The sequence below is a fragment of the Balaenoptera ricei genome, unplaced genomic scaffold, assembly GCF_028023285.1.
Source record: "Balaenoptera ricei isolate mBalRic1 unplaced genomic scaffold, mBalRic1.hap2 scaffold_149, whole genome shotgun sequence".
In the NCBI taxonomy this organism is placed as follows: Eukaryota; Metazoa; Chordata; class Mammalia; order Artiodactyla; family Balaenopteridae; genus Balaenoptera; species Balaenoptera ricei.
The window spans coordinates 228,595-253,183 of NW_026777452.1; the positions used below are offsets into that span (position 1 = coordinate 228,595).

At 66.6% G+C, this 24,589-nt stretch overlaps 24 pseudogenes; all 24 read left to right on the plus strand.

The window, feature by feature from the left end:
* Positions 1–190: 190 nt before the first annotated feature.
* Positions 191–309, plus strand: LOC132358435 (5S ribosomal RNA; annotated as a pseudogene).
* Positions 310–1,205: 896 nt separating this feature from the next.
* Positions 1,206–1,324, plus strand: LOC132358251 (5S ribosomal RNA; annotated as a pseudogene).
* Positions 1,325–2,233: 909 nt separating this feature from the next.
* On the plus strand, positions 2,234–2,352 carry LOC132358645 (5S ribosomal RNA; annotated as a pseudogene).
* Positions 2,353–3,263: 911 nt separating this feature from the next.
* Positions 3,264–3,382, plus strand: LOC132358436 (5S ribosomal RNA; annotated as a pseudogene).
* An 896-nt stretch (positions 3,383–4,278) lies between these two features.
* On the plus strand, positions 4,279–4,397 carry LOC132358253 (5S ribosomal RNA; annotated as a pseudogene).
* Positions 4,398–5,306: 909 nt separating this feature from the next.
* LOC132358646 (5S ribosomal RNA) lies at positions 5,307–5,425 on the plus strand (annotated as a pseudogene).
* A 911-nt stretch (positions 5,426–6,336) lies between these two features.
* On the plus strand, positions 6,337–6,455 carry LOC132358437 (5S ribosomal RNA; annotated as a pseudogene).
* Positions 6,456–7,351: 896 nt separating this feature from the next.
* Positions 7,352–7,470, plus strand: LOC132358254 (5S ribosomal RNA; annotated as a pseudogene).
* A 909-nt stretch (positions 7,471–8,379) lies between these two features.
* LOC132358647 (5S ribosomal RNA) lies at positions 8,380–8,498 on the plus strand (annotated as a pseudogene).
* A 911-nt stretch (positions 8,499–9,409) lies between these two features.
* LOC132358438 (5S ribosomal RNA) lies at positions 9,410–9,528 on the plus strand (annotated as a pseudogene).
* Positions 9,529–10,424: 896 nt separating this feature from the next.
* Positions 10,425–10,543, plus strand: LOC132358255 (5S ribosomal RNA; annotated as a pseudogene).
* Positions 10,544–11,452: 909 nt separating this feature from the next.
* LOC132358648 (5S ribosomal RNA) lies at positions 11,453–11,571 on the plus strand (annotated as a pseudogene).
* Positions 11,572–12,482: 911 nt separating this feature from the next.
* LOC132358439 (5S ribosomal RNA) lies at positions 12,483–12,601 on the plus strand (annotated as a pseudogene).
* An 896-nt stretch (positions 12,602–13,497) lies between these two features.
* LOC132358256 (5S ribosomal RNA) lies at positions 13,498–13,616 on the plus strand (annotated as a pseudogene).
* A 909-nt stretch (positions 13,617–14,525) lies between these two features.
* On the plus strand, positions 14,526–14,644 carry LOC132358649 (5S ribosomal RNA; annotated as a pseudogene).
* A 911-nt stretch (positions 14,645–15,555) lies between these two features.
* Positions 15,556–15,674, plus strand: LOC132358440 (5S ribosomal RNA; annotated as a pseudogene).
* Positions 15,675–16,570: 896 nt separating this feature from the next.
* Positions 16,571–16,689, plus strand: LOC132358257 (5S ribosomal RNA; annotated as a pseudogene).
* A 909-nt stretch (positions 16,690–17,598) lies between these two features.
* On the plus strand, positions 17,599–17,717 carry LOC132358651 (5S ribosomal RNA; annotated as a pseudogene).
* A 911-nt stretch (positions 17,718–18,628) lies between these two features.
* LOC132358360 (5S ribosomal RNA) lies at positions 18,629–18,747 on the plus strand (annotated as a pseudogene).
* An 896-nt stretch (positions 18,748–19,643) lies between these two features.
* Positions 19,644–19,762, plus strand: LOC132358258 (5S ribosomal RNA; annotated as a pseudogene).
* A 909-nt stretch (positions 19,763–20,671) lies between these two features.
* LOC132358652 (5S ribosomal RNA) lies at positions 20,672–20,790 on the plus strand (annotated as a pseudogene).
* Positions 20,791–21,701: 911 nt separating this feature from the next.
* On the plus strand, positions 21,702–21,820 carry LOC132358441 (5S ribosomal RNA; annotated as a pseudogene).
* Positions 21,821–22,716: 896 nt separating this feature from the next.
* Positions 22,717–22,835, plus strand: LOC132358259 (5S ribosomal RNA; annotated as a pseudogene).
* Positions 22,836–23,744: 909 nt separating this feature from the next.
* On the plus strand, positions 23,745–23,863 carry LOC132358654 (5S ribosomal RNA; annotated as a pseudogene).
* Positions 23,864–24,589: the final 726 nt, after the last annotated feature.

The following is a 24,589-nucleotide window of genomic DNA, read 5'->3' on the forward strand; positions in this document are numbered from 1 at the left end:
TGGAGGGTCCCGCCTGACCTGAGCTGCGAGGTCTCCCACGAGTCCGCCAATCCCGGGTGCCCGAGGCCTCCTGTCGCCTGCCTTGGTGGGCGGGCTGGGCCGTGCCGGAGAGGGTTGGCTGCCGGGCTGTCGGCAAGCCCCAGCACCAGGGAAGCTAAGCCTCAAGAGGCACCCCGTGGCCCCCGCAGCCTTCTACCGCCATACCACCCTGAACGCGCCCGATATCGTCTGATCCTGGAAGCTAAGCAGGGTCGGGCCTGCTTAGTACTTGGATGGGAGACCACATGGGAATACCAGGTGCTGTAGGCTTTTTTGCCTCCCACTATAAATTCTCCTTTAGGCGCCCACGGCTGATGCCGCCTCCGCCTCTGCAGGCCTCACCTCCTCAGGGCCCTCCCAACACAGCGTGCTCTGGAGGGGGCGCTCCCCGCAGGTCTGGATGGAAATGCGGCCAGAAGGCGGCCCTGGAAGATAGCCATAAACCAGCCGCTCCCGTGGTGGCTGGCCCGCAGCCAGACTGCGCCGCACGCCCAGGTGAAGGCCGTGAGGCACGCGAAGCCCTCGACCTACAACTGGCCGTCCCCACCAGCGCGCATCCACGCCGCAGCCACCTAATTGCCCGTGTGTCTCTATACAGCTCCCTCCGGAAAAAGCCCACCCTCTGCCGTTTCGCTACGGCTGGAGGCAGGAGCGGGGTCGTGGGCCGTGACTGGTTCTCCAGGTCGGCTGACCTCCAGGCATCGGAACTGTGCTTGGCGGGTGGCGTGGCTGAAAGGGTAGTTTGCTGGGGCTAAGAGGCCGTGGCAGCCCAACGGTGGATCCCAGTGGCTTTGGGCCAACTGCCGTCGAGCAGGAAGGCCGGCCCGGCCATGGCTGGGCTGCTCCTAGAACTGCGAGGGTGGACAGGTTGTGTAATGCCCAAGGGACAGCAGGCCACTGGCCCTTAAGCCTCTGAGGCCACGTCCTTGTGAGCGTCGAGCGGGATCTGAGGTGGAGCGTCAAGCGCCTACGGGTCCGGAGGTTCCCGCCCGAACAGGGCTGCAAGGTCGCCCAAGACTCTGCCACCTCCGGGTCCCCGAGGCCTCCTGTCGCCTGCCTGGGCAGGCAGCAGGGCCGTGCAGCAGAGGGCTGGTCGCCGGACTGGTGGTAATTCGCCAGCACCAGCTAAGCTGAGCCTCAAGAGTCACCCCGTGGCCCCCGCTGCCTTCTACGGCCATACCACCCTAAACGCACCCCATCTCGTCTGACCTCGGAAGCTAAGCAGGGTCGGGTCTGTTTACTACCTGGATGGGAGACCACCTGGGAATACTAGGTGCTGTAGTATTTTTTGCCCCCCGATCTGCCTTTTCTTGTCATCGCCGGTGCTCAAGGCTTCCGCTGCTCCCGCCGGGCACTGCTGCAGGCCTCATCTACTCAGGCCTCTCGCAACACAGCGTGCGCCAGAGGGGGCCCACCCAGCCGGTCTGGGTGGACATGCCGCCAGAAGGCGGCCCTGGAAGGCAGCCGCACCCCAGCCTCTCCCGGGGTGGCTGGCCCGGACCCAGACTCCGCTGCAGGCCCGGGTGAAGATCGTGAGGCCCGCGAGGCCCTCGACCTGCCCGTGGCCAACCCAACCAGCGCCCATCTGCGCCGCAGCCACCTGTCTGCCTCTGTGTCTCTCCACAGCTCCCTCCGGAAAAAGCCCACCCTCCGCTGTTTCGCCATGGCCGGGGGCGGGAGCGGGGTCCTGGGCCGGTCCGGTTCTCCGGGCCAGCCGGCCACCATGCGCTGGGAACTGTGCTCAGCGGGTGGCGTGTGGGCAAGGGTGGCCTTGCTGGGTCCAAGGGGCCGTGCCGCATCAATGGTGGCTCCCAGTGGCTTTGGGCTAACTGCCTTCAGGCAGGAGGGCCAGCCCGGCCGCGGCTGGACTGCACCTAGCACTGCGTGGGTGGACAGGGTGGGGAATGCCCAAGGGACCGTGGACCACGGACCCTTAAGCCTTCAGAGCCACGTCTTTGTGAGCGTCGAGCGGGATCTGGGGCGGTTCGCCATGCGCCTATGTGCCTGGATGTTCCCGCCAGAACTGAGCTGCTAGAGCGTCCAAGACTCCACCACACCCGGACCCCGAAGCCTGCTATCGCCTGCCTGGGCGGGCCGCAGGGCCGTGCTGCAGAGGGCTGGTCGCCGGACTGGCGGTAATTTGCCAGCACCAGGTAAGCTGAGCCTCAAGAGGCACCCCGTGGGCCCCGCTGCCTTCTATGGCCATACCACCCTATACGCACCCCATCTCGTCTGATTTCCGAAGCTAAGCAGGGTCGGGTCTGTTTACTACCTGGATGGGAGACCACCTGGGAATACTAGGTGCTGTAGTATTTTTTGCCCCCCGATTGCCCTTTTCTTGTAGTGGCCGGTACTCAAGGCTTCCTCTGCCCCCGCCGGGCACTGCTGCAGGCCTCATCTACTCAGGCCTCTCCCGACACAGCGTGCGCCGGAGGGGGCCATCCCCGCCGGTCTGGCTGGACATGCCCCCAGAAGGCGGCCCTGGAAGGCAACCGCACGCCAGCCGCTGCCGGGGTGGCTGGCCCGGACCCAGACACCGCCGCAGGCCCGGGTGAAGATCGTGAGGCCCGCGAGGCCCTCGACCTGCACCTGGCCGACCACACCAGCGCCCCTCCACGCCGCAGCCACCCGTCTGCCCGTGTGTCTCTCCACAGCTCCCTCCGGAAAAAGCCCACACTCCACTCTTTCACCACGGCCGGGGGCGGGAGTGGGGTCGTGGGCCGGGAATGGTTCTCCGGGCCGGCCGGTCACCGGGTGCAGGGAACTTTGCTCAGCATTTGGCGGAGGGGCAAGGGTGGCCTTGCTGGGTCTAAGGGGTCTTGCCGACTCAATGGTGCCTCCCAGTGGCTTCAGGCCAACTGCCGTCGGGCAGGAGGGCCAGCCTGGCCGCGGCCGGGCTTCACCTAGAACTGTGTGGGCAGACAGGGTGGCGAATGCCCAAAGGACCGTGGGCCACGGGCCCTTAAGCCCCCGGGGCCACGTCCTTGTGGGCGTCAAGCGGGATCTGGGGCAGAGGGCCAAGCTCCTATGGGCCTGGAGGGTCCCGCCTGACCTGAGCTGCGAGGTCTCCCACGAGTCCGCCAATCCCGGGTGCCCGAGGCCTCCTGTCGCCTGCCTTGGTGGGCGGGCTGGGCCGTGCCGGAGAGGGTTGGCTGCCGGGCTGTCGGCAAGCCCCAGCACCAGGGAAGCTAAGCCTCAAGAGGCACCCCGTGGCCCCCGCAGCCTTCTACCGCCATACCACCCTGAACGCGCCCGATATCGTCTGATCCTGGAAGCTAAGCAGGGTCGGGCCTGCTTAGTACTTGGATGGGAGACCACATGGGAATACCAGGTGCTGTAGGCTTTTTTGCCTCCCACTATAAATTCTCCTTTAGGCGCCCACGGCTGATGCCGCCTCCGCCTCTGCAGGCCTCACCTCCTCAGGGCCCTCCCAACACAGCGTGCTCTGGAGGGGGCGCTCCCCGCAGGTCTGGATGGAAATGCGGCCAGAAGGCGGCCCTGGAAGATAGCCATAAACCAGCCGCTCCCGTGGTGGCTGGCCCGCAGCCAGACTGCGCCGCACGCCCAGGTGAAGGCCGTGAGGCACGCGAAGCCCTCGACCTACAACTGGCCGTCCCCACCAGCGCGCATCCACGCCGCAGCCACCTAATTGCCCGTGTGTCTCTATACAGCTCCCTCCGGAAAAAGCCCACCCTCTGCCGTTTCGCTACGGCTGGAGGCAGGAGCGGGGTCGTGGGCCGTGACTGGTTCTCCAGGTCGGCTGACCTCCAGGCATCGGAACTGTGCTTGGCGGGTGGCGTGGCTGAAAGGGTAGTTTGCTGGGGCTAAGAGGCCGTGGCAGCCCAACGGTGGATCCCAGTGGCTTTGGGCCAACTGCCGTCGAGCAGGAAGGCCGGCCCGGCCATGGCTGGGCTGCTCCTAGAACTGCGAGGGTGGACAGGTTGTGTAATGCCCAAGGGACAGCAGGCCACTGGCCCTTAAGCCTCTGAGGCCACGTCCTTGTGAGCGTCGAGCGGGATCTGAGGTGGAGCGTCAAGCGCCTACGGGTCCGGAGGTTCCCGCCCGAACAGGGCTGCAAGGTCGCCCAAGACTCTGCCACCTCCGGGTCCCCGAGGCCTCCTGTCGCCTGCCTGGGCAGGCAGCAGGGCCGTGCAGCAGAGGGCTGGTCGCCGGACTGGTGGTAATTCGCCAGCACCAGCTAAGCTGAGCCTCAAGAGTCACCCCGTGGCCCCCGCTGCCTTCTACGGCCATACCACCCTAAACGCACCCCATCTCGTCTGACCTCGGAAGCTAAGCAGGGTCGGGTCTGTTTACTACCTGGATGGGAGACCACCTGGGAATACTAGGTGCTGTAGTATTTTTTGCCCCCCGATCTGCCTTTTCTTGTCATCGCCGGTGCTCAAGGCTTCCGCTGCTCCCGCCGGGCACTGCTGCAGGCCTCATCTACTCAGGCCTCTCGCAACACAGCGTGCGCCAGAGGGGGCCCACCCAGCCGGTCTGGGTGGACATGCCGCCAGAAGGCGGCCCTGGAAGGCAGCCGCACCCCAGCCTCTCCCGGGGTGGCTGGCCCGGACCCAGACTCCGCTGCAGGCCCGGGTGAAGATCGTGAGGCCCGCGAGGCCCTCGACCTGCCCGTGGCCAACCCAACCAGCGCCCATCTGCGCCGCAGCCACCTGTCTGCCTCTGTGTCTCTCCACAGCTCCCTCCGGAAAAAGCCCACCCTCCGCTGTTTCGCCATGGCCGGGGGCGGGAGCGGGGTCCTGGGCCGGTCCGGTTCTCCGGGCCAGCCGGCCACCATGCGCTGGGAACTGTGCTCAGCGGGTGGCGTGTGGGCAAGGGTGGCCTTGCTGGGTCCAAGGGGCCGTGCCGCATCAATGGTGGCTCCCAGTGGCTTTGGGCTAACTGCCTTCAGGCAGGAGGGCCAGCCCGGCCGCGGCTGGACTGCACCTAGCACTGCGTGGGTGGACAGGGTGGGGAATGCCCAAGGGACCGTGGACCACGGACCCTTAAGCCTTCAGAGCCACGTCTTTGTGAGCGTCGAGCGGGATCTGGGGCGGTTCGCCATGCGCCTATGTGCCTGGATGTTCCCGCCAGAACTGAGCTGCTAGAGCGTCCAAGACTCCACCACACCCGGACCCCGAAGCCTGCTATCGCCTGCCTGGGCGGGCCGCAGGGCCGTGCTGCAGAGGGCTGGTCGCCGGACTGGCGGTAATTTGCCAGCACCAGGTAAGCTGAGCCTCAAGAGGCACCCCGTGGGCCCCGCTGCCTTCTATGGCCATACCACCCTATACGCACCCCATCTCGTCTGATTTCCGAAGCTAAGCAGGGTCGGGTCTGTTTACTACCTGGATGGGAGACCACCTGGGAATACTAGGTGCTGTAGTATTTTTTGCCCCCCGATTGCCCTTTTCTTGTAGTGGCCGGTACTCAAGGCTTCCTCTGCCCCCGCCGGGCACTGCTGCAGGCCTCATCTACTCAGGCCTCTCCCGACACAGCGTGCGCCGGAGGGGGCCATCCCCGCCGGTCTGGCTGGACATGCCCCCAGAAGGCGGCCCTGGAAGGCAACCGCACGCCAGCCGCTGCCGGGGTGGCTGGCCCGGACCCAGACACCGCCGCAGGCCCGGGTGAAGATCGTGAGGCCCGCGAGGCCCTCGACCTGCACCTGGCCGACCACACCAGCGCCCCTCCACGCCGCAGCCACCCGTCTGCCCGTGTGTCTCTCCACAGCTCCCTCCGGAAAAAGCCCACACTCCACTCTTTCACCACGGCCGGGGGCGGGAGTGGGGTCGTGGGCCGGGAATGGTTCTCCGGGCCGGCCGGTCACCGGGTGCAGGGAACTTTGCTCAGCATTTGGCGGAGGGGCAAGGGTGGCCTTGCTGGGTCTAAGGGGTCTTGCCGACTCAATGGTGCCTCCCAGTGGCTTCAGGCCAACTGCCGTCGGGCAGGAGGGCCAGCCTGGCCGCGGCCGGGCTTCACCTAGAACTGTGTGGGCAGACAGGGTGGCGAATGCCCAAAGGACCGTGGGCCACGGGCCCTTAAGCCCCCGGGGCCACGTCCTTGTGGGCGTCAAGCGGGATCTGGGGCAGAGGGCCAAGCTCCTATGGGCCTGGAGGGTCCCGCCTGACCTGAGCTGCGAGGTCTCCCACGAGTCCGCCAATCCCGGGTGCCCGAGGCCTCCTGTCGCCTGCCTTGGTGGGCGGGCTGGGCCGTGCCGGAGAGGGTTGGCTGCCGGGCTGTCGGCAAGCCCCAGCACCAGGGAAGCTAAGCCTCAAGAGGCACCCCGTGGCCCCCGCAGCCTTCTACCGCCATACCACCCTGAACGCGCCCGATATCGTCTGATCCTGGAAGCTAAGCAGGGTCGGGCCTGCTTAGTACTTGGATGGGAGACCACATGGGAATACCAGGTGCTGTAGGCTTTTTTGCCTCCCACTATAAATTCTCCTTTAGGCGCCCACGGCTGATGCCGCCTCCGCCTCTGCAGGCCTCACCTCCTCAGGGCCCTCCCAACACAGCGTGCTCTGGAGGGGGCGCTCCCCGCAGGTCTGGATGGAAATGCGGCCAGAAGGCGGCCCTGGAAGATAGCCATAAACCAGCCGCTCCCGTGGTGGCTGGCCCGCAGCCAGACTGCGCCGCACGCCCAGGTGAAGGCCGTGAGGCACGCGAAGCCCTCGACCTACAACTGGCCGTCCCCACCAGCGCGCATCCACGCCGCAGCCACCTAATTGCCCGTGTGTCTCTATACAGCTCCCTCCGGAAAAAGCCCACCCTCTGCCGTTTCGCTACGGCTGGAGGCAGGAGCGGGGTCGTGGGCCGTGACTGGTTCTCCAGGTCGGCTGACCTCCAGGCATCGGAACTGTGCTTGGCGGGTGGCGTGGCTGAAAGGGTAGTTTGCTGGGGCTAAGAGGCCGTGGCAGCCCAACGGTGGATCCCAGTGGCTTTGGGCCAACTGCCGTCGAGCAGGAAGGCCGGCCCGGCCATGGCTGGGCTGCTCCTAGAACTGCGAGGGTGGACAGGTTGTGTAATGCCCAAGGGACAGCAGGCCACTGGCCCTTAAGCCTCTGAGGCCACGTCCTTGTGAGCGTCGAGCGGGATCTGAGGTGGAGCGTCAAGCGCCTACGGGTCCGGAGGTTCCCGCCCAAACAGGGCTGCAAGGTCGCCCAAGACTCTGCCACCTCCGGGTCCCCGAGGCCTCCTGTCGCCTGCCTGGGCAGGCAGCAGGGCCGTGCAGCAGAGGGCTGGTCGCCGGACTGGTGGTAATTCGCCAGCACCAGCTAAGCTGAGCCTCAAGAGTCACCCCGTGGCCCCCGCTGCCTTCTACGGCCATACCACCCTAAACGCACCCCATCTCGTCTGACCTCGGAAGCTAAGCAGGGTCGGGTCTGTTTACTACCTGGATGGGAGACCACCTGGGAATACTAGGTGCTGTAGTATTTTTTGCCCCCCGATCTGCCTTTTCTTGTCATCGCCGGTGCTCAAGGCTTCCGCTGCTCCCGCCGGGCACTGCTGCAGGCCTCATCTACTCAGGCCTCTCGCAACACAGCGTGCGCCAGAGGGGGCCCACCCAGCCGGTCTGGGTGGACATGCCGCCAGAAGGCGGCCCTGGAAGGCAGCCGCACCCCAGCCTCTCCCGGGGTGGCTGGCCCGGACCCAGACTCCGCTGCAGGCCCGGGTGAAGATCGTGAGGCCCGCGAGGCCCTCGACCTGCCCGTGGCCAACCCAACCAGCGCCCATCTGCGCCGCAGCCACCTGTCTGCCTCTGTGTCTCTCCACAGCTCCCTCCGGAAAAAGCCCACCCTCCGCTGTTTCGCCATGGCCGGGGGCGGGAGCGGGGTCCTGGGCCGGTCCGGTTCTCCGGGCCAGCCGGCCACCATGCGCTGGGAACTGTGCTCAGCGGGTGGCGTGTGGGCAAGGGTGGCCTTGCTGGGTCCAAGGGGCCGTGCCGCATCAATGGTGGCTCCCAGTGGCTTTGGGCTAACTGCCTTCAGGCAGGAGGGCCAGCCCGGCCGCGGCTGGACTGCACCTAGCACTGCGTGGGTGGACAGGGTGGGGAATGCCCAAGGGACCGTGGACCACGGACCCTTAAGCCTTCAGAGCCACGTCTTTGTGAGCGTCGAGCGGGATCTGGGGCGGTTCGCCATGCGCCTATGTGCCTGGATGTTCCCGCCAGAACTGAGCTGCTAGAGCGTCCAAGACTCCACCACACCCGGACCCCGAAGCCTGCTATCGCCTGCCTGGGCGGGCCGCAGGGCCGTGCTGCAGAGGGCTGGTCGCCGGACTGGCGGTAATTTGCCAGCACCAGGTAAGCTGAGCCTCAAGAGGCACCCCGTGGGCCCCGCTGCCTTCTATGGCCATACCACCCTATACGCACCCCATCTCGTCTGATTTCCGAAGCTAAGCAGGGTCGGGTCTGTTTACTACCTGGATGGGAGACCACCTGGGAATACTAGGTGCTGTAGTATTTTTTGCCCCCCGATTGCCCTTTTCTTGTAGTGGCCGGTACTCAAGGCTTCCTCTGCCCCCGCCGGGCACTGCTGCAGGCCTCATCTACTCAGGCCTCTCCCGACACAGCGTGCGCCGGAGGGGGCCATCCCCGCCGGTCTGGCTGGACATGCCCCCAGAAGGCGGCCCTGGAAGGCAACCGCACGCCAGCCGCTGCCGGGGTGGCTGGCCCGGACCCAGACACCGCCGCAGGCCCGGGTGAAGATCGTGAGGCCCGCGAGGCCCTCGACCTGCACCTGGCCGACCACACCAGCGCCCCTCCACGCCGCAGCCACCCGTCTGCCCGTGTGTCTCTCCACAGCTCCCTCCGGAAAAAGCCCACACTCCACTCTTTCACCACGGCCGGGGGCGGGAGTGGGGTCGTGGGCCGGGAATGGTTCTCCGGGCCGGCCGGTCACCGGGTGCAGGGAACTTTGCTCAGCATTTGGCGGAGGGGCAAGGGTGGCCTTGCTGGGTCTAAGGGGTCTTGCCGACTCAATGGTGCCTCCCAGTGGCTTCAGGCCAACTGCCGTCGGGCAGGAGGGCCAGCCTGGCCGCGGCCGGGCTTCACCTAGAACTGTGTGGGCAGACAGGGTGGCGAATGCCCAAAGGACCGTGGGCCACGGGCCCTTAAGCCCCCGGGGCCACGTCCTTGTGGGCGTCAAGCGGGATCTGGGGCAGAGGGCCAAGCTCCTATGGGCCTGGAGGGTCCCGCCTGACCTGAGCTGCGAGGTCTCCCACGAGTCCGCCAATCCCGGGTGCCCGAGGCCTCCTGTCGCCTGCCTTGGTGGGCGGGCTGGGCCGTGCCGGAGAGGGTTGGCTGCCGGGCTGTCGGCAAGCCCCAGCACCAGGGAAGCTAAGCCTCAAGAGGCACCCCGTGGCCCCCGCAGCCTTCTACCGCCATACCACCCTGAACGCGCCCGATATCGTCTGATCCTGGAAGCTAAGCAGGGTCGGGCCTGCTTAGTACTTGGATGGGAGACCACATGGGAATACCAGGTGCTGTAGGCTTTTTTGCCTCCCACTATAAATTCTCCTTTAGGCGCCCACGGCTGATGCCGCCTCCGCCTCTGCAGGCCTCACCTCCTCAGGGCCCTCCCAACACAGCGTGCTCTGGAGGGGGCGCTCCCCGCAGGTCTGGATGGAAATGCGGCCAGAAGGCGGCCCTGGAAGATAGCCATAAACCAGCCGCTCCCGTGGTGGCTGGCCCGCAGCCAGACTGCGCCGCACGCCCAGGTGAAGGCCGTGAGGCACGCGAAGCCCTCGACCTACAACTGGCCGTCCCCACCAGCGCGCATCCACGCCGCAGCCACCTAATTGCCCGTGTGTCTCTATACAGCTCCCTCCGGAAAAAGCCCACCCTCTGCCGTTTCGCTACGGCTGGAGGCAGGAGCGGGGTCGTGGGCCGTGACTGGTTCTCCAGGTCGGCTGACCTCCAGGCATCGGAACTGTGCTTGGCGGGTGGCGTGGCTGAAAGGGTAGTTTGCTGGGGCTAAGAGGCCGTGGCAGCCCAACGGTGGATCCCAGTGGCTTTGGGCCAACTGCCGTCGAGCAGGAAGGCCGGCCCGGCCATGGCTGGGCTGCTCCTAGAACTGCGAGGGTGGACAGGTTGTGTAATGCCCAAGGGACAGCAGGCCACTGGCCCTTAAGCCTCTGAGGCCACGTCCTTGTGAGCGTCGAGCGGGATCTGAGGTGGAGCGTCAAGCGCCTACGGGTCCGGAGGTTCCCGCCCGAACAGGGCTGCAAGGTCGCCCAAGACTCTGCCACCTCCGGGTCCCCGAGGCCTCCTGTCGCCTGCCTGGGCAGGCAGCAGGGCCGTGCAGCAGAGGGCTGGTCGCCGGACTGGTGGTAATTCGCCAGCACCAGCTAAGCTGAGCCTCAAGAGTCACCCCGTGGCCCCCGCTGCCTTCTACGGCCATACCACCCTAAACGCACCCCATCTCGTCTGACCTCGGAAGCTAAGCAGGGTCGGGTCTGTTTACTACCTGGATGGGAGACCACCTGGGAATACTAGGTGCTGTAGTATTTTTTGCCCCCCGATCTGCCTTTTCTTGTCATCGCCGGTGCTCAAGGCTTCCGCTGCTCCCGCCGGGCACTGCTGCAGGCCTCATCTACTCAGGCCTCTCGCAACACAGCGTGCGCCAGAGGGGGCCCACCCAGCCGGTCTGGGTGGACATGCCGCCAGAAGGCGGCCCTGGAAGGCAGCCGCACCCCAGCCTCTCCCGGGGTGGCTGGCCCGGACCCAGACTCCGCTGCAGGCCCGGGTGAAGATCGTGAGGCCCGCGAGGCCCTCGACCTGCCCGTGGCCAACCCAACCAGCGCCCATCTGCGCCGCAGCCACCTGTCTGCCTCTGTGTCTCTCCACAGCTCCCTCCGGAAAAAGCCCACCCTCCGCTGTTTCGCCATGGCCGGGGGCGGGAGCGGGGTCCTGGGCCGGTCCGGTTCTCCGGGCCAGCCGGCCACCATGCGCTGGGAACTGTGCTCAGCGGGTGGCGTGTGGGCAAGGGTGGCCTTGCTGGGTCCAAGGGGCCGTGCCGCATCAATGGTGGCTCCCAGTGGCTTTGGGCTAACTGCCTTCAGGCAGGAGGGCCAGCCCGGCCGCGGCTGGACTGCACCTAGCACTGCGTGGGTGGACAGGGTGGGGAATGCCCAAGGGACCGTGGACCACGGACCCTTAAGCCTTCAGAGCCACGTCTTTGTGAGCGTCGAGCGGGATCTGGGGCGGTTCGCCATGCGCCTATGTGCCTGGATGTTCCCGCCAGAACTGAGCTGCTAGAGCGTCCAAGACTCCACCACACCCGGACCCCGAAGCCTGCTATCGCCTGCCTGGGCGGGCCGCAGGGCCGTGCTGCAGAGGGCTGGTCGCCGGACTGGCGGTAATTTGCCAGCACCAGGTAAGCTGAGCCTCAAGAGGCACCCCGTGGGCCCCGCTGCCTTCTATGGCCATACCACCCTATACGCACCCCATCTCGTCTGATTTCCGAAGCTAAGCAGGGTCGGGTCTGTTTACTACCTGGATGGGAGACCACCTGGGAATACTAGGTGCTGTAGTATTTTTTGCCCCCCGATTGCCCTTTTCTTGTAGTGGCCGGTACTCAAGGCTTCCTCTGCCCCCGCCGGGCACTGCTGCAGGCCTCATCTACTCAGGCCTCTCCCGACACAGCGTGCGCCGGAGGGGGCCATCCCCGCCGGTCTGGCTGGACATGCCCCCAGAAGGCGGCCCTGGAAGGCAACCGCACGCCAGCCGCTGCCGGGGTGGCTGGCCCGGACCCAGACACCGCCGCAGGCCCGGGTGAAGATCGTGAGGCCCACGAGGCCCTCGACCTGCACCTGGCCGACCACACCAGCGCCCCTCCACGCCGCAGCCACCCGTCTGCCCGTGTGTCTCTCCACAGCTCCCTCCGGAAAAAGCCCACACTCCACTCTTTCACCACGGCCGGGGGCGGGAGTGGGGTCGTGGGCCGGGAATGGTTCTCCGGGCCGGCCGGTCACCGGGTGCAGGGAACTTTGCTCAGCATTTGGCGGAGGGGCAAGGGTGGCCTTGCTGGGTCTAAGGGGTCTTGCCGACTCAATGGTGCCTCCCAGTGGCTTCAGGCCAACTGCCGTCGGGCAGGAGGGCCAGCCTGGCCGCGGCCGGGCTTCACCTAGAACTGTGTGGGCAGACAGGGTGGCGAATGCCCAAAGGACCGTGGGCCACGGGCCCTTAAGCCCCCGGGGCCACGTCCTTGTGGGCGTCAAGCGGGATCTGGGGCAGAGGGCCAAGCTCCTATGGGCCTGGAGGGTCCCGCCTGACCTGAGCTGCGAGGTCTCCCACGAGTCCGCCAATCCCGGGTGCCCGAGGCCTCCTGTCGCCTGCCTTGGTGGGCGGGCTGGGCCGTGCCGGAGAGGGTTGGCTGCCGGGCTGTCGGCAAGCCCCAGCACCAGGGAAGCTAAGCCTCAAGAGGCACCCCGTGGCCCCCGCAGCCTTCTACCGCCATACCACCCTGAACGCGCCCGATATCGTCTGATCCTGGAAGCTAAGCAGGGTCGGGCCTGCTTAGTACTTGGATGGGAGACCACATGGGAATACCAGGTGCTGTAGGCTTTTTTGCCTCCCACTATAAATTCTCCTTTAGGCGCCCACGGCTGATGCCGCCTCCGCCTCTGCAGGCCTCACCTCCTCAGGGCCCTCCCAACACAGCGTGCTCTGGAGGGGGCGCTCCCCGCAGGTCTGGATGGAAATGCGGCCAGAAGGCGGCCCTGGAAGATAGCCATAAACCAGCCGCTCCCGTGGTGGCTGGCCCGCAGCCAGACTGCGCCGCACGCCCAGGTGAAGGCCGTGAGGCACGCGAAGCCCTCGACCTACAACTGGCCGTCCCCACCAGCGCGCATCCACGCCGCAGCCACCTAATTGCCCGTGTGTCTCTATACAGCTCCCTCCGGAAAAAGCCCACCCTCTGCCGTTTCGCTACGGCTGGAGGCAGGAGCGGGGTCGTGGGCCGTGACTGGTTCTCCAGGTCGGCTGACCTCCAGGCATCGGAACTGTGCTTGGCGGGTGGCGTGGCTGAAAGGGTAGTTTGCTGGGGCTAAGAGGCCGTGGCAGCCCAACGGTGGATCCCAGTGGCTTTGGGCCAACTGCCGTCGAGCAGGAAGGCCGGCCCGGCCATGGCTGGGCTGCTCCTAGAACTGCGAGGGTGGACAGGTTGTGTAATGCCCAAGGGACAGCAGGCCACTGGCCCTTAAGCCTCTGAGGCCACGTCCTTGTGAGCGTCGAGCGGGATCTGAGGTGGAGCGTCAAGCGCCTACGGGTCCGGAGGTTCCCGCCCGAACAGGGCTGCAAGGTCGCCCAAGACTCTGCCACCTCCGGGTCCCCGAGGCCTCCTGTCGCCTGCCTGGGCAGGCAGCAGGGCCGTGCAGCAGAGGGCTGGTCGCCGGACTGGTGGTAATTCGCCAGCACCAGCTAAGCTGAGCCTCAAGAGTCACCCCGTGGCCCCCGCTGCCTTCTACGGCCATACCACCCTAAACGCACCCCATCTCGTCTGACCTCGGAAGCTAAGCAGGGTCGGGTCTGTTTACTACCTGGATGGGAGACCACCTGGGAATACTAGGTGCTGTAGTATTTTTTGCCCCCCGATCTGCCTTTTCTTGTCATCGCCGGTGCTCAAGGCTTCCGCTGCTCCCGCCGGGCACTGCTGCAGGCCTCATCTACTCAGGCCTCTCGCAACACAGCGTGCGCCAGAGGGGGCCCACCCAGCCGGTCTGGGTGGACATGCCGCCAGAAGGCGGCCCTGGAAGGCAGCCGCACCCCAGCCTCTCCCGGGGTGGCTGGCCCGGACCCAGACTCCGCTGCAGGCCCGGGTGAAGATCGTGAGGCCCGCGAGGCCCTCGACCTGCCCGTGGCCAACCCAACCAGCGCCCATCTGCGCCGCAGCCACCTGTCTGCCTCTGTGTCTCTCCACAGCTCCCTCCGGAAAAAGCCCACCCTCCGCTGTTTCGCCATGGCCGGGGGCGGGAGCGGGGTCCTGGGCCGGTCCGGTTCTCCGGGCCAGCCGGCCACCATGCGCTGGGAACTGTGCTCAGCGGGTGGCGTGTGGGCAAGGGTGGCCTTGCTGGGTCCAAGGGGCCGTGCCGCATCAATGGTGGCTCCCAGTGGCTTTGGGCTAACTGCCTTCAGGCAGGAGGGCCAGCCCGGCCGCGGCTGGACTGCACCTAGCACTGCGTGGGTGGACAGGGTGGGGAATGCCCAAGGGACCGTGGACCACGGACCCTTAAGCCTTCAGAGCCACGTCTTTGTGAGCGTCGAGCGGGATCTGGGGCGGTTCGCCATGCGCCTATGTGCCTGGATGTTCCCGCCAGAACTGAGCTGCTAGAGCGTCCAAGACTCCACCACACCCGGACCCCGAAGCCTGCTATCGCCTGCCTGGGCGGGCCGCAGGGCCGTGCTGCAGAGGGCTGGTCGCCGGACTGGCGGTAATTTGCCAGCACCAGGTAAGCTGAGCCTCAAGAGGCACCCCGTGGGCCCCGCTGCCTTCTATGGCCATACCACCCTATACGCACCCCATCTCGTCTGATTTCCGAAGCTAAGCAGGGTCGGGTCTGTTTACTACCTGGATGGGAGACCACCTGGGAATACTAGGTGCTGTAGTATTTTTTGCCCCCCGATTGCCCTTTTCTTGTAGTGGCCGGTACTCAAGGCTTCCTCTGCCCCCGCCGGGCACTGCTGCAGGCCTCATCTACTCAGGCCTCTCCCGACACAGCGTGCGCCGGAGGGGGCCATCCCCGCCGGTCTGGCTGGACATGCCCCCAGAAGGCGGCCCTGGAAGGCAACCGCACGCCAGCCGCTGCCGGGGTGGCTGGCCCGGACCCAGACACCGCCGCAGGCCCGGGTGAAGATCGTGAGGCCCACGAGGCCCTCGACCTGCACCTGGCCGACCACACCAGCGCCCCTCCACGCCGCAGCCACCCGTCTGCCCGTGTGTCTCTCCACAGCTCCCTCCGGAAAAAGCCCACACTCCACTCTTTCACCACGGCCGGGGGCGGGAGTGGGGTCGTGGGCCGGGAATGGTTCTCCGGGCCGGCCGGTCACCGGGTGCAGGGAACTTTGCTCAGCATTTGGCGGAGGGGCAAGGGTGGCCTTGCTGGGTCTAAGGGGTCTTGCCGACTCAATGGTGCCTCCCAGTGGCTTCAGGCCAACTGCCGTCGGGCAGGAGGGCCAGCCTGGCCGCGGCCGGGCTTCACCTAGAACTGTGTGGGCAGACAGGGTGGCGAATGCCCAAAGGACCGTGGGCCACGGGCCCTTAAGCCCCCGGGGCCACGTCCTTGTGGGCGTCAAGCGGGATCTGGGGCAGAGGGCCAAGCTCCTATGGGCCTGGAGGGTCCCGCCTGACCTGAGCTGCGAGGTCTCCCACGAGTCCGCCAATCCCGGGTGCCCGAGGCCTCCTGTTGCCTGCCTTGGTGGGCGGGCTGGGCCGTGCCGGAGAGGGTTGGCTGCCGGGCTGTCGGCAAGCCCCAGCACCAGGGAAGCTAAGCCTCAAGAGGCACCCCGTGGCCCCCGCAGCCTTCTACCGCCATACCACCCTGAACGCGCCCGATATCGTCTGATCCTGGAAGCTAAGCAGGGTCGGGCCTGCTTAGTACTTGGATGGGAGACCACATGGGAATACCAGGTGCTGTAGGCTTTTTTGCCTCCCACTATAAATTCTCCTTTAGGCGCCCACGGCTGATGCCGCCTCCGCCTCTGCAGGCCTCACCTCCTCAGGGCCCTCCCAACACAGCGTGCTCTGGAGGGGGCGCTCCCCGCAGGTCTGGATGGAAATGCGGCCAGAAGGCGGCCCTGGAAGATAGCCATAAACCAGCCGCTCCCGTGGTGGCTGGCCCGCAGCCAGACTGCGCCGCACGCCCAGGTGAAGGCCGTGAGGCACGCGAAGCCCTCCACCTACAACTGGCCGTCCCCACCAGCGCGCATCCACGCCGCAGCCACCTAATTGCCCGTGTGTCTCTATACAGCTCCCTCCGGAAAAAGCCCACCCTCTGCCGTTTCGCTACGGCTGGAGGCAGGAGCGGGGTCGTGGGCCGTGACTGGTTCTCCAGGTCGGCTGACCTCCAGGCATCGGAACTGTGCTTGGCGGGTGGCGTGGCTGAAAGGGTAGTTTGCAGGGGCTAAGAGGCCGTGGCAGCCCAACGGTGGATCCCAGTGGCTTTGGGCCAACTGCCGTCGAGCAGGAAGGCCGGCCCGGCCATGGCTGGGCTGCTCCTAGAACTGCGAGGGTGGACAGGTTGTGTAATGCCCAAGGGACAGCAGGCCACTGGCCCTTAAGCCTCTGAGGCCACGTCCTTGTGAGCGTCGAGCGGGATCTGAGGTGGAGCGTCAAGCGCCTACGGGTCCGGAGGTTCCCGCCCGAACAGGGCTGCAAGGTCGCCCAAGACTCTGCCACCTCCGGGTCCCCGAGGCCTCCTGTCGCCTGCCTGGGCAGGCAGCAGGGCCGTGCAGCAGAGGGCTGGTCGCCGGACTGGTGGTAATTCGCCAGCACCAGCTAAGCTGAGCCTCAAGAGTCACCCCGTGGCCCCCGCTGCCTTCTACGGCCATACCACCCTAAACGCACCCCATCTCGTCTGACCTCGGAAGCTAAGCAGGGTCGGGTCTGTTTACTACCTGGATGGGAGACCACCTGGGAATACTAGGTGCTGTAGTATTTTTTGCCCCCCGATCTGCCTTTTCTTGTCATCGCCGGTGCTCAAGGCTTCCGCTGCTCCCGCCGGGCACTGCTGCAGGCCTCATCTACTCAGGCCTCTCGCAACACAGCGTGCGCCAGAGGGGGCCCACCCAGCCGGTCTGGGTGGACATGCCGCCAGAAGGCGGCCCTGGAAGGCAGCCGCACCCCAGCCTCTCCCGGGGTGGCTGGCCCGGACCCAGACTCCGCTGCAGGCCCGGGTGAAGATCGTGAGGCCCGCGAGGCCCTCGACCTGCCCGTGGCCAACCCAACCAGCGCCCATCTGCGCCGCAGCCACCTGTCTGCCTCTGTGTCTCTCCACAGCTCCCTCCGGAAAAAGCCCACCCTCCGCTGTTTCGCCATGGCCGGGGGCGGGAGCGGGGTCCTGGGCCGGTCCGGTTCTCCGGGCCAGCCGGCCACCATGCGCTGGGAACTGTGCTCAGCGGGTGGCGTGTGGGCAAGGGTGGCCTTGCTGGGTCCAAGGGGCCGTGCCGCATCAATGGTGGCTCCCAGTGGCTTTGGGCTAACTGCCTTCAGGCAGGAGGGCCAGCCCGGCCGCGGCTGGACTGCACCTAGCACTGCGTGGGTGGACAGGGTGGGGAATGCCCAAGGGACCGTGGACCACGGACCCTTAAGCCTTCAGAGCCACGTCTTTGTGAGCGTCGAGCGGGATCTGGGGCGGTTCGCCATGCGCCTATGTGCCTGGATGTTCCCGCCAGAACTGAGCTGCTAGAGCGTCCAAGACTCCACCACACCCGGCCCCCGAAGCCTGCTATCGCCTGCCTGGGCGGGCCGCAGGGCCGTGCTGCAGAGGGCTGGTCGCCGGACTGGCGGTAATTTGCCAGCACCAGGTAAGCTGAGCCTCAAGAGGCACCCCGTGGGCCCCGCTGCCTTCTATGGCCATACCACCCTATACGCACCCCATCTCGTCTGATTTCCGAAGCTAAGCAGGGTCGGGTCTGTTTACTACCTGGATGGGAGACCACCTGGGAATACTAGGTGCTGTAGTATTTTTTGCCCCCCGATTGCCCTTTTCTTGTAGTGGCCGGTACTCAAGGCTTCCTCTGCCCCCGCCGGGCACTGCTGCAGGCCTCATCTACTCAGGCCTCTCCCGACACAGCGTGCGCCGGAGGGGGCCATCCCCGCCGGTCTGGCTGGACATGCCCCCAGAAGGCGGCCCTGGAAGGCAACCGCACGCCAGCCGCTGCCGGGGTGGCTGGCCCGGACCCAGACACCGCCGCAGGCCCGGGTGAAGATCGTGAGGCCCGCGAGGCCCTCGACCTGCACCTGGCCGACCACACCAGCGCCCCTCCACGCCGCAGCCACCCGTCTGCCCGTGTGTCTCTCCACAGCTCCCTCCGGAAAAAGCCCACGCTCCACTCTTTCACCACGGCCGGGGGCGGGAGTGGGGTCGTGGGCCGGGAATGGTTCTCCGGGCCGGCCGGTCACCGGGTGCAGGGAACTTTGCTCAGCATTTGGCGGAGGGGCAAGGGTGGCCTTGCTGGGTCTAAGGGGTCTTGCCGACTCAATGGTGCCTCCCAGTGGCTTCAGGCCAACTGCCGTCGGGCAGGAGGGCCAGCCTGGCCGCGGCCGGGCTTCACCTAGAACTGTGTGGGCAGACAGGGTGGCGAATGCCCAAAGGACCGTGGGCCACGGGCCCTTAAGCCCCCGGGGCCACGTCCTTGTGGGCGTCAAGCGGGATCTGGGGCAGAGGGCCAAGCTCCTATGGGCCTGGAGGGTCCCGCCTGACCTGAGCTGCGAGGTCTCCCACGAGTCCGCCAATCCCGGGTGCCCGAGGCCTCCTGTCGCCTGCCTTGGTGGGCGGGCTGGGCCGTGCCGGAGAGGGTTGGCTGCCGGGCTGTCGGCAAGCCCCAGCACCAGGGAAGCTAAGCCTCAAGAGGCACCCCGTGGCCCCCGCAGCCTTCTACCGCCATACCACCCTGAACGCGCCCGATATCATCTGATCCTGGAAGCTAAGCAGGGTCGGGCCTGCTTAGTACTTGGATGGGAGACCACATGGGAATACCAGGTGCTGTAGGCTTTTTTGCCTCCCACTATAAATTCTCCTTTAGGCGCCCACGGCTGATGCCGCCTCCGCCTCTGCAGGCCTCACCTCCTCAGGGCCCTCCCAACACAGCGTGCTCTGGAGGGGGCGCTCCCCGCAGGTCTGGATGGAAATGCGGCCAGAAGGCGGCCCTGGAAGATAGCCATAAACCAGCCGCTCCCGTGGTGGCTGGCCCGCAGCCAGACTGCGCCGCACGCCCAGGTGAAGGCCGTGAGGCACGCGAAGCCCTCGACCTACAACTGGCCGTCCCCACCAGCGCGCATCCACGCCGCAGCCACCTAATTGCCCGTGTGTCTCTATACAGCTCCCTCCGGAAAAAGCCCACCCTCTGCCGTTTCGCTACGGCTGGAGGCAGGAGCGGGGTCGTGGGCCGTGACTGGTTCTCCAGGTCGGCTGACCTCCAGGCATCGGAACTGTGCTTGGCGGGTGGCGTGGCTGAAAGGGTAGTTTGCTGGGGCTAAGAGGCCGTGGCAGCCCAACGGTGGATCCCAGTGGCTTTGGGCCAACTGCCGTCGAGCAGGAAGGCCGGCCCGGCCATGGCTGGGCTGCTCCTAGAACTGCGAGGGTGGACAGGTTGTGTAATGCCCAAGGGACAGCAGGCCACTGGCCCTTAAGCCTCTGAGGCCACGTCCTTGTGAGCGTCGAGCGGGATCTGAGGTGGAGCGTCAAGCGCCTACGGGTCCGGAGGTTCCCGCCCGAACAGGGCTGCAAGGTCGCCCAAGACTCTGCCACCTCCGGGTCCCCGAGGCCTCCTGTCGCCTGCCTGGGCAGGCAGCAGGGCCGTGCAGCAGAGGGCTGGTCGCCGGACTGGTGGTAATTCGCCAGCACCAGCTAAGCTGAGCCTCAAGAGTCACCCCGTGGCCCCCGCTGCCTTCTACGGCCATACCACCCTAAACGCACCCCATCTCGTCTGACCTCGGAAGCTAAGCAGGGTCGGGTCTGTTTACTACCTGGATGGGAGACCACCTGGGAATACTAGGTGCTGTAGTATTTTTTGCCCCCCGATCTGCCTTTTCTTGTCATCGCCGGTGCTCAAGGCTTCCGCTGCTCCCGCCGGGCACTGCTGCAGGCCTCATCTACTCAGGCCTCTCGCAACACAGCGTGCGCCAGAGGGGGCCCACCCAGCCGGTCTGGGTGGACATGCCGCCAGAAGGCGGCCCTGGAAGGCAGCCGCACCCCAGCCTCTCCCGGGGTGGCTGGCCCGGACCCAGACTCCGCTGCAGGCCCGGGTGAAGATCGTGAGGCCCGCGAGGCCCTCGACCTGCCCGTGGCCAACCCAACCAGCGCCCATCTGCGCCGCAGCCACCTGTCTGCCTCTGTGTCTCTCCACAGCTCCCTCCGGAAAAAGCCCACCCTCCGCTGTTTCGCCATGGCCGGGGGCGGGAGCGGGGTCCTGGGCCGGTCCGGTTCTCCGGGCCAGCCGGCCACCATGCGCTGGGAACTGTGCTCAGCGGGTGGCGTGTGGGCAAGGGTGGCCTTGCTGGGTCCAAGGGGCCGTGCCGCATCAATGGTGGCTCCCAGTGGCTTTGGGCTAACTGCCTTCAGGCAGGAGGGCCAGCCCGGCCGCGGCTGGACTGCACCTAGCACTGCGTGGGTGGACAGGGTGGGGAATGCCCAAGGGACCGTGGACCACGGACCCTTAAGCCTTCAGAGCCACGTCTTTGTGAGCGTCGAGCGGGATCTGGGGCGGTTCGCCATGCGCCTATGTGCCTGGATGTTCCCGCCAGAACTGAGCTGCTAGAGCGTCCAAGACTCCACCACACCCGGACCCCGAAGCCTGCTATCGCCTGCCTGGGCGGGCCGCAGGGCCGTGCTGCAGAGGGCTGGTCGCCGGACTGGCGGTAATTTGCCAGCACCAGGTAAGCTGAGCCTCAAGAGGCACCCCGTGGGCCCCGCTGCCTTCTATGGCCATACCACCCTATACGCACCCCATCTCGTCTGATTTCCGAAGCTAAGCAGGGTCGGGTCTGTTTACTACCTGGATGGGAGACCACCTGGGAATACTAGGTGCTGTAGTATTTTTTGCCCCCCGATTGCCCTTTTCTTGTAGTGGCCGGTACTCAAGGCTTCCTCTGCCCCCGCCGGGCACTGCTGCAGGCCTCATCTACTCAGGCCTCTCCCGACACAGCGTGCGCCGGAGGGGGCCATCCCCGCCGGTCTGGCTGGACATGCCCCCAGAAGGCGGCCCTGGAAGGCAACCGCACGCCAGCCGCTGCCGGGGTGGCTGGCCCGGACCCAGACACCGCCGCAGGCCCGGGTGAAGATCGTGAGGCCCGCGAGGCCCTCGACCTGCACCTGGCCGACCACACCAGCGCCCCTCCACGCCGCAGCCACCCGTCTGCCCGTGTGTCTCTCCACAGCTCCCTCCGGAAAAAGCCCACACTCCACTCTTTCACCACGGCCGGGGGCGGGAGTGGGGTCGTGGGCCGGGAATGGTTCTCCGGGCCGGCCGGTCGCCGGGTGCAGGGAACTTTGCTCAGCATTTGGCGGAGGGGCAAGGGTGGCCTTGCTGGGTCTAAGGGGTCTTGCCGACTCAATGGTGCCTCCCAGTGGCTTCAGGCCAACTGCCGTCGGGCAGGAGGGCCAGCCTGGCCGCGGCCGGGCTTCACCTAGAACTGTGTGGGCAGACAGGGTGGCGAATGCCCAAAGGACCGTGGGCCACGGGCCCTTAAGCCCCCGGGGCCACGTCCTTGTGGGCGTCAAGCGGGATCTGGGGCAGAGGGCCAAGCTCCTATGGGCCTGGAGGGTCCCGCCTGACCTGAGCTGCGAGGTCTCCCACGAGTCCGCCAATCCCGGGTGCCCGAGGCCTCCTGTCGCCTGCCTTGGTGGGCGGGCTGGGCCGTGCCGGAGAGGGTTGGCTGCCGGGCTGTCGGCAAGCCCCAGCACCAGGGAAGCTAAGCCTCAAGAGGCACCCCGTGGCCCCCGCAGCCTTCTACCGCCATACCACCCTGAACGCGCCCGATATCGTCTGATCCTGGAAGCTAAGCAGGGTCGGGCCTGCTTAGTACTTGGATGGGAGACCACATGGGAATACCAGGTGCTGTAGGCTTTTTTGCCTCCCACTATAAATTCTCCTTTAGGCGCCCACGGCTGATGCCGCCTCCGCCTCTGCAGGCCTCACCTCCTCAGGGCCCTCCCAACACAGCGTGCTCTGGAGGGGGCGCTCCCCGCAGGTCTGGATGGAAATGCGGCCAGAAGGCGGCCCTGGAAGATAGCCATAAACCAGCCGCTCCCGTGGTGGCTGGCCCGCAGCCAGACTGCGCCGCACGCCCAGGTGAAGGCCGTGAGGCACGCGAAGCCCTCGACCTACAACTGGCCGTCCCCACCAGCGCGCATCCACGCCGCAGCCACCTAATTGCCCGTGTGTCTCTATACAGCTCCCTCCGGAAAAAGCCCACCCTCTGCCGTTTCGCTACGGCTGGAGGCAGGAGCGGGGTCGTGGGCCGTGACTGGTTCTCCAGGTCGGCTGACCTCCAGGCATCGGAACTGTGCTTGGCGGGTGGCGTGGCTGAAAGGGTAGTTTGCTGGGGCTAAGAGGCCGTGGCAGCCCAACGGTGGATCCCAGTGGCTTTGGGCCAACTGCCGTCGAGCAGGAAGGCCGGCCCGGCCATGGCTGGGCTGCTCCTAGAACTGCGAGGGTGGACAGGTTGTGTAATGCCCAAGGGACAGCAGGCCACTGGCCCTTAAGCCTCTGAGGCCACGTCCTTGTGAGCGTCGAGCGGGATCTGAGGTGGAGCGTCAAGCGCCTACGGGTCCGGAGGTTCCCGCCCGAACAGGGCTGCAAGGTCGCCCAAGACTCTGCCACCTCCGGGTCCCCGAGGCCTCCTGTCGCCTGCCTGGGCAGGCAGCAGGGCCGTGCAGCAGAGGGCTGGTCGCCGGACTGGTGGTAATTCGCCAGCACCAGCTAAGCTGAGCCTCAAGAGTCACCCCGTGGCCCCCGCTGCCTTCTACGGCCATACCACCCTAAACGCACCCCATCTCGTCTGACCTCGGAAGCTAAGCAGGGTCGGGTCTGTTTACTACCTGGATGGGAGACCACCTGGGAATACTAGGTGCTGTAGTATTTTTTGCCCCCCGATCTGCCTTTTCTTGTCATCGCCGGTGCTCAAGGCTTCCGCTGCTCCCGCCGGGCACTGCTGCAGGCCTCATCTACTCAGGCCTCTCGCAACACAGCGTGCGCCAGAGGGGGCCCACCCAGCCGGTCTGGGTGGACATGCCGCCAGAAGGCGGCCCTGGAAGGCAGCCGCACCCCAGCCTCTCCCGGGGTGGCTGGCCCGGACCCAGACTCCGCTGCAGGCCCGGGTGAAGATCGTGAGGCCCGCGAGGCCCTCGACCTGCCCGTGGCCAACCCAACCAGCGCCCATCTGCGCCGCAGCCACCTGTCTGCCTCTGTGTCTCTCCACAGCTCCCTCCGGAAAAAGCCCACCCTCCGCTGTTTCGCCATGGCCGGGGGCGGGAGCGGGGTCCTGGGCCGGTCCGGTTCTCCGGGCCAGCCGGCCACCATGCGCTGGGAACTGTGCTCAGCGGGTGGCGTGTGGGCAAGGGTGGCCTTGCTGGGTCCAAGGGGCCGTGCCGCATCAATGGTGGCTCCCAGTGGCTTTGGGCTAACTGCCTTCAGGCAGGAGGGCCAGCCCGGCCGCGGCTGGACTGCACCTAGCACTGCGTGGGTGGACAGGGTGGGGAATGCCCAAGGGACCGTGGACCACGGACCCTTAAGCCTTCAGAGCCACGTCTTTGTGAGCGTCGAGCGGGATCTGGGGCGGTTCGCCATGCGCCTATGTGCCTGGATGTTCCCGCCAGAACTGAGCTGCTAGAGCGTCCAAGACTCCACCACACCCGGACCCCGAAGCCTGCTATCGCCTGCCTGGGCGGGCCGCAGGGCCGTGCTGCAGAGGGCTGGTCGCCGGACTGGCGGTAATTTGCCAGCACCAGGTAAGCTGAGCCTCAAGAGGCACCCCGTGGGCCCCGCTGCCTTCTATGGCCATACCACCCTATACGCACCCCATCTCGTCTGATTTCCGAAGCTAAGCAGGGTCGGGTCTGTTTACTACCTGGATGGGAGACCACCTGGGAATACTAGGTGCTGTAGTATTTTTTGCCCCCCGATTGCCCTTTTCTTGTAGTGGCCGGTACTCAAGGCTTCCTCTGCCCCCGCCGGGCACTGCTGCAGGCCTCATCTACTCAGGCCTCTCCCGACACAGCGTGCGCCGGAGGGGGCCATCCCCGCCGGTCTGGCTGGACATGCCCCCAGAAGGCGGCCCTGGAAGGCAACCGCACGCCAGCCGCTGCCGGGGTGGCTGGCCCGGACCCAGACACCGCCGCAGGCCCGGGTGAAGATCGTGAGGCCCGCGAGGCCCTCGACCTGCACCTGGCCGACCACACCAGCGCCCCTCCACGCCGCAGCCACCCGTCTGCCCGTGTGTCTCTCCACAGCTCCCTCCGGAAAAAGCCCACACTCCACTCTTTCACCACGGCCGGGGGCGGGAGTGGGGTCGTGGGCCGGGAATGGTTCTCCGGGCCGGCCGGTCGCCGGGTGCAGGGAACTTTGCTCAGCATTTGGCGGAGGGGCAAGGGTGGCCTTGCTGGGTCTAAGGGGTCTTGCCGACTCAATGGTGCCTCCCAGTGGCTTCAGGCCAACTGCCGTCGGGCAGGAGGGCCAGCCTGGCCGCGGCCGGGCTTCACCTAGAACTGTGTGGGCAGACAGGGTGGCGAATGCCCAAAGGACCGTGGGCCACGGGCCCTTAAGCCCCCGGGGCCACGTCCTTGTGGGCGTCAAGCGGGATCTGGGGCAGAGGGCCAAGCTCCTATGGGCCTGGAG